The following is a 14,304-nucleotide window of genomic DNA, read 5'->3' as shown; positions in this document are numbered from 1 at the left end:
CAGTCTCCGCTTAGGGCTACTTGAATAGGAAACAAACAGTACAGACAGAACTTAGAACTGCTTTATTTTGTCAAGTTTCAAGGAGCTAGCACAAACCGTGTTGGATTTAGAGTTCCAAATCCATCTATCAATATAGGAGAAAACAGAGTGAAACCTAAAAATTCAAACTGTTACTGCAGAGGAATGCTTCAAGCTATAAGAACGAAATTTGGTGAGTCAAGTGGGAATGGTGTACTGATCATTACCTCCAAGTATCATCAAGATTAGGTGAAATAACATTTGCCGAGATTTCAGGAAACTCGTAGTTTTTTGGAAGCTAGGCAACCCCTTTCAGACGTATTTGGTTTTCATCAGTCTCTGCTTAGGGCTACTTGAATAGGAAACACACAGTATAGACAGAACTTAGAACTAATTTATCTTGTCAAGTTTCAAGGAGCTAGCACAAACCGTGTTGGATTTAGAGTTCCAAATTCATCTATCAATATAGGAGAAAACAGAGTGACACCTAAAAATTCAAACTGTTACTGCAGAGGAATGCTTCAAGCTATAAGAACGAAATTTGGTGAGTCAAGTGGGAATGGTGTACTGATCATTACCTCCAAGTATCATCAAGATTGGGTGAAGTAACATTTGCTGAGATTTCAGGAATCTCGTAGTTTTTTGGAAACTAGGCAACCCCTTTCAGACGAATTTGGTTTTCATCAGTCTCTGCTTAGGGCTACTTGAATAGGAAACACACAGTACAGACAGAACTTAGAACTGCTTTATTTTTTCAAGTTTCAAGGAGCTAGCACAAACCGTGTTGGATTTAGAGTTCCAAATTCATCTATCAATATAGGAGAAAACAGAGTGAAACCTAAAAATTCAAACTGTTACTGCAGAGGAATGCTTCAAGCTATAAGAACGAAATTTGGTGAGTCAAGTGGGAATGGTGTACTGATCATTACCTCCAAGTATCATCAAGATTGGGTGAAGTAACATTTGCTGAGATTTCAGGAAACTCGTAGTTTTTTGGAAGCTAGGCAACCCCTTTCAGACGTATTTGGTTTTCATCAGTCTCCGCTTAGGGCTACTTGAATAGGAAACAAACAGTACAGACAGAACTTAGAACTGCTTTATTTTGTCAAGTTTCAAGGAGCTAGCACAAACCGTGTTGGATTTAGAGTTCCAAATCCATCTATCAATATAGGAGAAAACAGAGTGAAACCTAAAAATTCAAACTGTTACTGCAGAGGAATGCTTCAAGCTATAAGAACGAAATTTGGTGAGTCAAGTGGGAATGGTGTACTGATCATTACCTCCAAGTATCATCAAGATTAGGTGAAATAACATTTGCCGAGATTTCAGGAAACTCGTAGTTTTTTGGAAGCTAGGCAACCCCTTTCAGACGTATTTGGTTTTCATCAGTCTCTGCTTAGGGCTACTTGAATAGGAAACACACAGTATAGACAGAACTTAGAACTAATTTATCTTGTCAAGTTTCAAGGAGCTAGCACAAACCGTGTTGGATTTAGAGTTCCAAATTCATCTATCAATATAGGAGAAAACAGAGTGACAACTAAAAATTCAAACTGTTACTGCAGAGGAATGCTTCAAGCTATAAGAACGAAATTTGGTGAGTCAAGTGGGAATGGTGTACTGATCATTACCTCCAAGTATCATCAAGATTGGGTGAAGTAACATTTGCTGAGATTTCAGGAATCTCGTAGTTTTTTGGAAACTAGGCAACCCCTTTCAGACGAATTTGGTTTTCATCAGTCTCTCCTTAGGGCTACTTGAATAGGAAACACACAGTACAGACAGAACTTAGAACTGCTTTATTTTGTCAAGTTTCAAGGAGCTAGCACAAACCGTGTTGGATTTAGAGTTCCAAATTCATCTATCAATATAGGAGAAAACAGAGTGAAACCTAAAAATTCAAACTGTTACTGCAGAGGAATGCTTCAAGCTATAAGAACGAAATTTGTTGAGTCAAGTGGGAATGGTGTACTGATCATTACCTCCAAGTATCATCAAGATTGGGTGAAATAACATTTGCTGAGATTTCAGGAAACTCGTAGTTTTTTGGAAGCGTGGCAACCCCTTTCAGATGAAAGTGGTTTTTCTCAGGCTGTGCTTAGGGTTACTTGAATAGAAAACAAACTGTATAGTTAGAACTTGGTACTACTTTACTGTGTCAAGTATCAAGGAGCTAGCACAAACCGTGTTGGATTTAGAGTTCAAAATCCATCTATCAATATAGGAGAAAACAGAGTGACACCTAAAAATTCAAACTGTTACTGCAGAGGAATGCTTCAAGCTATAAGAACAAAATTTGGTGAGTCAAGTGGGAATGGTGTACTGATCATTACCTCCAAGTATCATCAAGATTGGGTGAAATAACATTTGCTGAGATTTCAGGAAACTCGTAGTTTTTTGGAAGCTAGGCAACCCCTTTCTGACGAAAGTGTTTTTTCTCAGGCTGTGCTTAGGGTTACTTGAATAGGAAACAAACTGTATAGTTAGAAGTTAGAACTACTTTATTGTGTCAAGTTTCAAGGAGCTAGCACAAACGGTGTTGGATTTAGAGTTCCAAATTCATCTATCAATATAGGAGAAAACAGAGTGAAACCTAAAAATTCAAACTGTTACTTCAGAGGAATGCTTCAAGCTATAAGAACGAAATTTGCTGAGTCAAGTGAGAATGGTGTACTGATCATTACCTCCAAGTATCATCAAGATTGGGTGAAATAACATTTTCCGAGATTTCAGGAAACTCGTAGTTTTTTGGAAGCTAGGCAACCCCTTTCTGATGAAAGTGGTTTTTCTCAGGGTGTGCTTAGGGTTACTTGAATAGGAAACAAACTGTATAGTTAGAACTTAGAACTACTTTACTGTGTCAAGTATCAAGGAGCTAGCACAAACCGTGTTGGATTTAGAGTTCCAAATTCATCTATCAATATAGGAGAAAACAGAGTGAAACCTAAAAATTCAAACTGTTACTGCAGAGGAATGCTTCAAGCTATAAGAACGAAATTTGGTGAGTCAAGTGGGAATGGTGTACTGATCATTACCTCCAAGTATCATCAAGATTGGGTGAAATAACATTTGCTGAGATTTCAGGAAACTCGTAGTTTTTTGGAAGCTAGGCAACCCCTTTCAGACGAATTTGGTTTTCATCAGTCTCTGCTTAGGGCTACTTGAATAGGAAATAAACAGTACATACAGAACTTAGAACTGCTTTATTTTGTCAAGTTTCAAGGAGCTAGCACAAACCGTGTTGGATTTAGAGTTCCAAATTCATCTATCAATATAGGAGAAAACAGAGTAAACCTAAAAATTCAAACTTTTACTGCAGAGGAATGCTTCAAGCTATAAGAACGAAATTTGGTGAGTCAAGTGGGAATGGTGTAATGATCATTACCATCAAGTATCATCAAGATTGGGTGAAATAACATCTGAGATTTCAGGAAACTCGTGGTTTTTTGGAAGCTAGGCAACCCCTTTCAGACGAATTTGGTTTTCATCAGTCTCTGCTTAGGGCTACTTGAATAGGAAACAAACAGTACAGACAGAACTTAGAACTGCTTTATTTTGTCAAGTTTCAAGGAGCTAGCACAAACCGTGTTGGATTTAGAGTTCCAAATTCATCTATCAATATAGGAGAAAACAGAGTGAAACCTAAAAATTCAAACTGTTACTGCAGAGGAATGCTTCAAGCTATAAGAACGGAATTTGGTGAGTCAAGTGGGAATGGTGTACTGATCATTACCTCCAAGTATCATCAAGATTGGCTGAAATAACATTTGCTGAGATTTCAGGAAACTCGTAGTTTTTTGGAAGCTAGGCAACCCCTTTCAGACGAATTTGGTTTTCATCAGTCTCTGCTTAGGGCTACTTGAATAGGAAACAAACAGTACAGACAGAACTTAGAACTGCTTTATTTTGTCAAGTTTCAAGGAGCTAGCACAAACCGTGTTGGATTTAGAGTTCCAAATTCATCTGTTAATATAGGAGAAAACAGAGTAAAACCTAAAAATTCAAACTGTTACTGCACAGGAATGCTTCAAGCTATAAGAACGAAATTTGGTGAGTCAAGTGGGAATGGTGTACTGATCATTACCTCCAAGTATCATCAAGATTGGGTGAAATAACATTTGCTGAGATTTCAGGAAACTCGTGGTTTTTTGGAAGCTAGGCAACCCCTTTCAGACGAATTTGGTTTTCATCAGTCTCTGCTTAGGGCTACTTGAATAGGAAACAAACAGTACATACAGAACTTAGAACTGCTTTATTTTGTCAAGTTTCAAGGAGCTAGCACAAACCGTGTTGGATTTAGAGTTCCAAATCCATCTATCAATATAGGAGAAAACAGAGTGAAACCTAAAAATTCAAACTGTTACTGCAGAGGAATGCTTCAAGCTATAAGAACGAAATTTGGTGATTCAAGTGGGAATGGTGTACTGATCATTACCTCCAAGTATCATCAAGATTAGTTGAAATAACATTTTCCGAGATTTCAGGAAACTCGTAGTTTTTTGGAAGCTAGGCAACCCCTTTCTGATGAAAGTGGTTTTTCTCAGGGTGTGCTTAGGGTTACTTGAATAGGAAACAAACTGTATAGTTAGAAGTTAGAACTACTTTACTGTGTCAAGTATCAAGGAGCTAGCACAAACCGTGTTGGATTTAGAGTTCCAAATTCATCTATCAATATAGGAGAAAACAGAGTGAAACCTAAAAATTCAAACTGTTACTGCAGAGGAATGCTTCAAGCTATAAGAACGAAATTTGGTGAGTCAAGTGGGAATGGTGTACTGATCATTACCTCCAAGTATCATCAAGATTGGGTGAAATAACATTTGCTGACATTTCAGGAAATCATAGTTTTTTGGAAGCTAGGCAACCCCTTTCTGACGAAAGTGGTTTTTCTCAGGCTGTGCTTAGGGTTACTTGAATAGGAAACAAACAGTACAGACAGAACTTAGAACTACTTTATAGTGTCAAATTTTAAAGAGCTAGCACAAACCGTGTTGGATTTACAGTTCCAAATTCATCTGTCAATATAGGAGAAAACAGAGTGAAACCTAAAAATTCAAACTGTTACTGCAGAGGAAGGCTTCAAGCTATAAGAACGAAATTTGGGGAGTCAAGTGGGAATGGTGTACTGATCATTACCTCCAAGTATCATCAAGATTGGGTGAAATAACATTTGCTGAGATTTCAGGAAACTCGTGGTTTTTTGGAAGCTAGGCAACCCCTTTCAGACGAATTTGGTTTTCATCAGTCTCTCCTTTGGGCTACTTGAATAGGAAACAAACAGTACACACAGAACTTAGAACTGCTTTATTTTGTCAAGTTTCAAGGAGCTAGCACAAACCGTGTTGGATTTAGAGTTCCAAATTCACCTATCAATATAGGAGAAAACAGAGTGAAACCTAAAAATTCAAACTGTTACTGCAGAGGAATGCTTCAAGCTATAAGAACGAAATTTGGTGAGTCAAGTGGGAATGGTGTACTGATCATTACCTCCAAGTATCATCAAGATTGGGTGAAATAACATTTGCTGAGATTTCAGGAAACTCGTAGTTTTTTGGAAGCTAGGCAACCCCTTTCTGACGAAAGTGGTTTTTCTCAGGCTGTGCTTAGGGTTACTTGAATAGGAAACAAACTGTATAGTTAGAACTTAGAACTACTTTATTTTGTCAAGTTTCAAGGAGCTAGCACAAACCGTGTTGGATTTAGAGTTCCAAATTCATCTATCAATATAGGAGAAAACAGAGTGAAACCTAAAAATTCAAACTGTTACTGCAGAGGAATGCTTCAAGCTATAAGAACAAAATTTGGTGAGTCAAGTGGGAATGGTGTACTGATCATTACCTCCAAGTATCATCAAGATTGGGTGAAATAACATTTGCTGAGATTTCAGGAAACTCATTGTTTTTTGGAAGCTAGGCAACCCCTTTCAGACGAATTTGGTTTTCATCAGTCTCTGCTTAGGGCTACTTGAATAGGGAACAAACAGTACAGACAGAACTTAGAACTGCTTTATTTTGTCAAGTTTCAAGGAGCTAGCACAAACCGTGTTGGATTTAGAGTTCCAAATTCATCTATCAATATAGGAGAAAACAGAGTAAAACCTAAAAATTCAAACTGTTACTGCAGAGGAATGCTTCAAGCTATAAGAACGAAATTTGGTGAGTCAAGTGGGAATGGTGTACTGATCATTACCTCCAAGTATCATCAAGATTGGGTGAAATAACATTTGCTGAGATTTCAGGAAACTCGTGGTTTTTTGGAAGCTAGGCATCCCCTTTCAGACGAATTTGGTTTTCATCAGTCTCTGCTTAGGGCTACTTGAATAGGAAACAAACAGTACATACAGAACTTAGAACTGCTTTATTTTGTCAAGTTTCAAGGAGCTAGCACAAACCGTGTTGGATTTAGAGTTCCAAATCCATCTATCAATATAGGAGAAAACAGAGTGAAACCTAAAAATTCAAACTGTTACTGCAGAGGAATGCTTCAAGCTATAAGAACGAAATTTGGTGATTCAAGTGGGAATGGTGTACTGATCATTACCTCCAAGTATCATCAAGATTAGGTGAAATAACATTTTCCGAGATTTCAGGAAACTCGTAGTTTTTTGGAAGCTAGGCAACCCCTTTCTGATGAAAGTGGTTTTTCTCAGGGTGTGCTTAGGGTTACTTGAATAGGAAACAAACTGTATAGTTAGAAGTTAGAACTACTTTACTGTGTCAAGTATCAAGGAGCTAGCACAAACCGTGTTGGATTTAGAGTTCCAAATTCATCTATCAATATAGGAGAAAACAGAGTGAAACCTAAAAATTCAAACTGTTACTGCAGAGGAATGCTTCAAGCTATAAGAACGAAATTTGGTGAGTCAAGTGGGAATGGTGTACTGATCATTACCTCCAAGTATCATCAAGATTGGGTGAAATAACATTTGCTGACATTTCAGGAAATCATAGTTTTTTGGAAGCTAGGCAACCCCTTTCTGACGAAAGTGGTTTTTCTCAGGCTGTGCTTAGGGTTACTTGAATAGGAAACAAACAGTACAGACAGAACTTAGAACTACTTTATAGTGTCAAATTTTAAAGAGCTAGCACAAACCGTGTTGGATTTACAGTTCCAAATTCATCTGTCAATATAGGAGAAAACAGAGTGAAACCTAAAAATTCAAACTGTTACTGCAGAGGAATGCTTCAAGCTATAAGAACTAAATTTGGGGAGTCAAGTGGGAATGGTGTACTGATCATTACCTCCAAGTATCATCAAGATTGGGTGAAATAACATTTGCTGAGATTTCAGGAAACTCGTGGTTTTTTGGAAGCTAGGCAACCCCTTTCAGACGAATTTGGTTTTCATCAGTCTCTCCTTTGGGCTACTTGAATAGGAAACAAACAGTACACACAGAACTTAGAACTGCTTTATTTTGTCAAGTTTCAAGGAGCTAGCACAAACCGTGTTGGATTTAGAGTTCCAAATTCATCTATCAATATAGGAGAAAACAGAGTGAAACCTAAAAATTCAAACTGTTACTGCAGAGGAATGCTTCAAGCTATAAGAACGAAATTTGGTGAGTCAAGTGGGAATGGTGTACTGATCATTACCTCCAAGTATCATCAAGATTGGGTGAAATAACATTTGCTGACATTTCAGAAAATCATAGTTTTTTGGAAGCTAGGCAACCCCTTTCTGATGAAAGTGGTTTTTCTCAGGCTGTGCTTAGGGTTACTTGAATAGGAAACAAACTGTATAGTTAGAACTTAGAACTACTTTATTGTGTCGAATTTGAAAGAGCTAGCACAAACCGTGTTGGATTTAGAGTTCCAAATTCATCTATCAATATAGGAGAAAACAGAGTGAAACCTAAAAATTCAAACTGTTACTGCAGAGGAATGCTTCAAGCTATAAGAACAAAATTTGGTGAGTCAAGTGGGAATGGTGTACTGATCATTACCTCCAAGTATCATCAAGATTGGGTGAAATAACATTTGCTGAGATTTCAGGAAACTCGTAGTTTTTTGGAAGCTAGGCAACCCCTTTCTGACGAAAGTGGTTTTTCTCAGGCTGTGCTTAGGGTTACTTGAATAGGAAACAAACTGTATACTTAGAACTTAGAACTACATTATTGTGTCAAGTTTCAAGGAGCTAGCACAAACTCTGTTGGATTTAGAGTTCCAAATTCATCTATCAATATAGGAGAAAACAGAGTGAAACCTAAAAATTCAAACTGTTACTGCAGAGGAATGCTTCAAGCTATAAGAACGGAATTTGGTCAGTCAAGTGGGAATGGTGTACTGATCATTACCTCCAAGTATCATCAAGATTGGGTGAAATAACATTTGCTGAGATTTCAGAAAACTCGTAGTTTTTCGGAAGCTAGGCAACCCCTTTCAGACGAATTTGGTTTTCATCAGTCTCTGCTTAGGGCTACTTGAATAGGAAACAAACAGTACAGACAGAACTTGGAACTGCTTTATTTTGTCAAGTTTCAAGGAGCTAGCACAAACCGTGTTGGATTTAGAGTTCCAAATTCATCTGTCAATATAGGAGAAAACAGAGTGAAACCTAAAAATTCAAACTGTTACTGCAGAGGAATGCTTCAAGCTATAAGAACGAAATTTGGTGAGTCAAGTGGGAATGGTGTACTGATCATTACCTCCAAGTATCATCAAGATTGGGTGAAGTAACATTTGCTGAGATTTCAGGAATCTCGTAGTTTTTTGGAAACTAGGCAACCCCTTTCAGACGAATTTGGTTTTCATCAGTCTCTGCTTAGGGCTACTTGAATAGGAAACACACAGTACAGACAGAACTTAGAACTGCTTTATTTTGTCAAGTTTCAAGGAGCTAGCACAAACCGTGTTGGATTTAGAGTTCCAAATTCATCTATCAATATAGGAGAAAACAGAGTGAAACCTAAAAATTCAAACTGTTACTGCAGAGGAATGCTTCAAGCTATAAGAACGAAATTTGGTGAGTCAAGTGGGAATGGTGTACTGATCATTACCTCCAAGTATCATCAAGATTGGGTGAAATAACATTTGCTGAGATTTCAGGAAACTCGTAGTTTTTTGGAAGCTAGGCAACCCCTTTCTGACGAAAGTGGTTTTTCTCAGGCTGTGCTTAGGGTTACTTGAATAGGAAACAAACTGTATAGTTAGAACTTAGAACTACTTTATTTTGTCAAGTTTCAAGGAGCTAGCACAAACCGTGTTGGATTTAGAGTTCCAAATTCATCTATCAATATAGGAGAAAACAGAGTGAAACCTAAAAATTCAAACTGTTACTGAAGAGGAATGCTTCAAGCTATAAGAACGAAATTTGGTGAGTCAAGTGGGAATGGTGTACTGATCATTACCTCCAAGTATCATCAAGATTGGGTGAAATAACATTTGCTGAGATTTCAGGAAACTCATTGTTTTTTGGAAGCTAGGCAACCCCTTTCAGACGAATTTGGTTTTCATCAGTCTCTGCTTAGGGCTACTTGAATAGGAAACAAACAGTACAGACAGAACTTAGAACTGCTTTATTTTGTCAAGTTTCAAGGAGCTAGCACAAACCGTGTTGGATTTAGAGTTCCAAATACATCTATCAATATAGGAGAAAACAGAGTAAAACCTAAAAATTCAAACTGTTACTGCAGAGGAATGCTTCAAGCTATAAGAACGAAATTTGGTGAGTCAAGTGGGAATGGTGTACTGATCATTACCTCCAAGTATCATCAAGATTGGGTGAAATAACATTTGCTGAGATTTCAGGAAACTCGTGGTTTTTTGGATGCTAGGCAACCCCTTTCAGACGAATTTGGTTTTCATCAGTCTCTGCTTAGGGCTACTTGAATAGGAAACAAACAGTACATACAGAACTTAGAACTGCTTTATTTTGTCAAGTTTCAAGGAGCTAGCACAAACCGTGTTGGATTTAGAGTTCCAAATCCATCTATCCATATAGGAGAAAACAGAGTGAAACCTAAAAATTCAAACTGTTACTGCAGAGGAATGCTTCAAGCTATAAGAACGAAATTTGGTGAGTCAAGTGGGAATGGTGTACTGATCATTACCTCCAAGTATCATCAAGATTAGGTGAAATAACATTTTCCGAGATTTCAGGAAACTCGTAGTTTTTTGGAAGCTAGGCAACCCCTTTCTGATGAAAGTGGTTTTTCTCAGGGTGTGCTTAGGGTTAGTTGAATAGGAAACAAACTGTATAGTTAGAAGTTAGAACTACTTTACTGTGTCAAGTATCAAGGAGCTAGCACAAACCGTGTTGGATTTAGAGTTCCAAATTCATCTATCAATATAGGAGAAAACAGAGTGAAACCTAAAAATTCAAACTGTTACTGCAGAGGAATGCTTCAAGCTATAAGAACGAAATTTGGTGAGTCAAGTGGGAATGGTGTACTGATCATTACCTCCAAGTATCATCAAGATTGGGTGAAATAACATTTGCTGACATTTCAGGAAATCATAGTTTTTTGGAAGCTAGGCAACCCCTTTCTGACGAAAGTGGTTTTTCTCAGGCTGTGCTTAGGGTTACTTGAATAGGAAACAAACAGTACAGACAGAACTTAGAACTACTTTATTGTGTCAAATTTTAAAGAGCTAGCACAAACCGTGTTGGATTTAGAGTTCCAAATTCATCTGTCAATATAGGAGAAAACAGAGTGAAACCTAAAAATTCAAACTGTTACTGCAGAGGAATGCTTCAAGCTATAAGAACGAAATTTGGGGAGTCAAGTGGGAATGGTGTACTGATCATTACCTCCAAGTATCATCAAGATTGGGTGAAATAACATTTGCTGAGATTTCAGGAAACTCGTGGTTTTTTGGAAGCTAGGCAACCCCTTTCAGACAAATTTGGTTTTCATCAGTCTCTGCTTTGGGCTACTTGAATAGGAAACACACAGTACAGACAGAACTTAGAACTGCTTTATTTTTTCAAGTTTCAAGGAGCTAGCACAAACCGTGTTGGATTTAGAGTTCCAAATTCATCTATCAATATAGGAGAAAACAGAGTGAAACCTAAAAATTCAAACTGTTACTGCAGAGGAATGCTTCAAGCTATAAGAACGAAATTTGGTGAGTCAAGTGGGAATGGTGTACTGATCATTACCTCCAAGTATCATCAAGATTGGGCGAAATAACATTTGCTGAGATTTCAGGAAACTCGTAGTTTTTTGGAAGCTAGGCAACCCCTTTCAGACGAATTTGGTTTTCATCAGTCTCTGCTTAGGGCTACTTGAATAGGAAACAAACAGTACAGACAGAACTTAGAACTGCTTTATTTTGTCAAGTTTCAAGGAGCTAGCACAAACCGTGTTGGATTTAGAGTTCCAAATTCATCTATCAATATAGGAGAAAACAGAGTAAAACCTAAAAATTCAAACTGTTACTGCAGAGGAATGCTTCAAGCTATAAGAACGAAATTTGGTGAGTCAAGTGGGAATGGTGTACTGATCATTACCTCCATATATCATCAAGATTAGGTGAAATAACATTTTCCGAGATTTCAGGAAACTCGTAGTTTTTTGGAAGCTAGGCAACCCCTTTCTGATGAAAGTGGTTTTTCTCAGGGTGTGCTTAGTGTTACTTGAATAGGAAACAAACTGTATAGTTAGAACTTAGAACTACTTTACTGTGTCAAGTATCAAGGAGCTAGCACAAACCGTGTTGGATTTAGAGTTCCAAATTCATCTATCAATATAGGAGAAAACAGAGTGAAACCTAAAAATTCAAACTGTTACTGCAGAGGAATGCTTCAAGCTATAAGAACGAAATTGGGTGAGTCAAGTGGGAATGGTGTACTGATCATTACCTCCAAGTATCATCAAGATTGTGTGAAATAACATTTGCTGAGATTTCAGGAAACTCGTAGTTTTTCGGAAGCTAGGCAACCCCTTTCAGACGAATTTGGTTTTCATCAGTCTCTGCTTAGGGCTACTTGAATAGGAAACAAACAGTACAGACAGAACTTAGAACTGCTTTATTTTGTCAAGTTTCAAGGAGCTAGCACAAACCGTGTTGGATTTAGAGTTCCAAATTCATCTGTCAATATAGGAGAAAACAGAGTGAAACCTAAAAATTCAAACTGTTACTGCAGAGGAATGCTTCAAGCTATAAGAACGAAATTTGGTGAGTCAAGTGGGAATGGTGTACTGATCATTACCTCCAAGTATCATCAAGATTGGGTGAAATAACATTTGCTGAGATTTCAGGAAACTCGTGGTTTTTTGGAAGCTAGGCAACCCCTTTCAGACGAATTTGGTTTTCATCAGTCTCTGCTTTGGGCTACTTGAATAGGAAACAAACAGTACAGACAGAACTTAGAACTGCTTTATTTTGTCAAGTTTCAAGGAGCTAGCACAAACCGTGTTGGATTTAGAGTTCCAAATTCATCTATCAATATAGTAGAAAACAGAGTGAAACCTAAAAATTCAAACTGTTACTGCAGAGGAATGCTTCAAGCTATAAGAACGAAATTTGGTGAGTCAAGTGGGAATGGTGTACTGATCATTACCTCCAAGTATCATCAAGATTGGGTGAAATAACATTTGCTGACATTTCAGGAAATCATAGTTTTTTAGAAGCTAGGCAACCCCTTTCTGACGAAAGTGGTTTTTCTCAGGCTGTGCTTAGGGTTACTTGAATAGGAAACAAACAGTACAGACAGAACTTAGAACTACTTTATTGTGTCAAATTTTAAAGAGCAAGCACAAACCGTGTTGGATTTAGAGTTCCAAATTCATCTATCAATATAGGAGAAAACAGAGTGAAACCTAAAAATTCAAACTGTTACTGCAGAGGAATGCTTCAAGCTATAAGAACGAAATTTGGTGAGTCAAGTGGGAATGGTGTACTGATCATTACCTCCAAGTATCATCAAGATTGGGTGAAAAAACATTTGCTGACATTTCAGGAAATCCTAGTTTTTTGAAGCTAGGCAACCCCTTTCTGACGAAAGTGGTTTTTCTCAGGCTGTGCTTAGGGTTACTTGAATAGGAAACAAACTGTATAGTTAGAACTTGGAACTACTTTATTGTGTCGAATTTTAAAGAGCTAGCACAAACCGTGTTGAATTTAGAGTTCCAAATTCATCTATCAATATAGGAGAAAACAGAGTGAAACCTAAAAATTCAAACTGTTACTGCAGAGGAATGCTTCAAGCTATAATAACAAAATTTGCTGAGTCAAGTTGGAATGGTGTACTGATCATTACCTCCAAGTATCATCAAGATTGGGTGAAATAACATTTGCTGAGATTTCAGGAAACTCGTGGTTTTTTGGAAGCTAGGCAACCCCTTTCAGACGAATTTGGTTTTCATCAGTCTCTGCTTAGGGCTACTTAAATAGGAAACAAACAGTACAGACAGAACTTAGAACTGCTTTATTTTGTCAAGTTTCAAGGAGCTAGCACAAACCGTGTTGGATTTAGAGTTCCAAATCCATCTATCCATATAGGAGAAAACAGAGTGAAACCTAAAAATTCAAACTGTTACTGCAGAGGAATGCTTCAAGCTATAAGAACGAAATTTGGTGAGTCAAGTGGGAATGGTGTACTGATCATTACCTCCAAGTATCATCAAGATTAGGTGAAATAACATTTTCCGAGATTTCAGGAAACTCGTAGTTTTTTGGAAGCTAGGCAACCCCTTTCTGATGAAAGTGGTTTTTCTCAGGGTGTGCTTAGGGTTACTTGAATAGGAAACAAACTGTATAGTTAGAACTTAGAACTACTTTACTGTGTCAAGTATCAAGGTGCTAGCACAAACCGTGTTGGATTTAGAGTTCCAAATTCCTCTATCAATATAGGAGAAAACAGAGTGAAACCTAAAAATTCAAACTGTTACTGCAGAGGAATGCTTCAAGCTATAAGAACGAAATTTGGTGAGTCAAGTGGGAATGGTGTACTGATCATTACCTCCAAGTATAATCAAGATTAGGTGAAATAACATTTTCCGAGATTTCAGGAAACTCGTAGGTTTTTGGAAGCTAGGCAACCCCTTTCTGATGAAAGTGGTTTTTCTCAGGGTGTGCTTAGGGTTACTTGAATAGGAAACAAACTGTATAGTTAGAACTTAGAACTACTTTACTGTGTCAAGTAACAAGGAGCTAGCACAAACCGTGTTGGATTTAGAGTTCCAAATTCATCTATCAATATAGGAGAAAACAGAGTGAAACCTAAAAATTCAAACTGTTACTGCAGAGGAATGCTTCAAGCTATAATAACAAAATTTGGTGAGTCAAGTGGGAATGGAGTACTGATCATTACCTCCAAGTATCATCAAGATTGGGTGAAATA

The sequence above is a fragment of the Spermophilus citellus genome (assembly GCF_964194105.1).
Source record: "Spermophilus citellus genome assembly, chromosome: 18".
Classification (NCBI taxonomy): Eukaryota; Metazoa; Chordata; class Mammalia; order Rodentia; family Sciuridae; genus Spermophilus; species Spermophilus citellus.
This window is presented reverse-complemented; position numbering follows the sequence as displayed.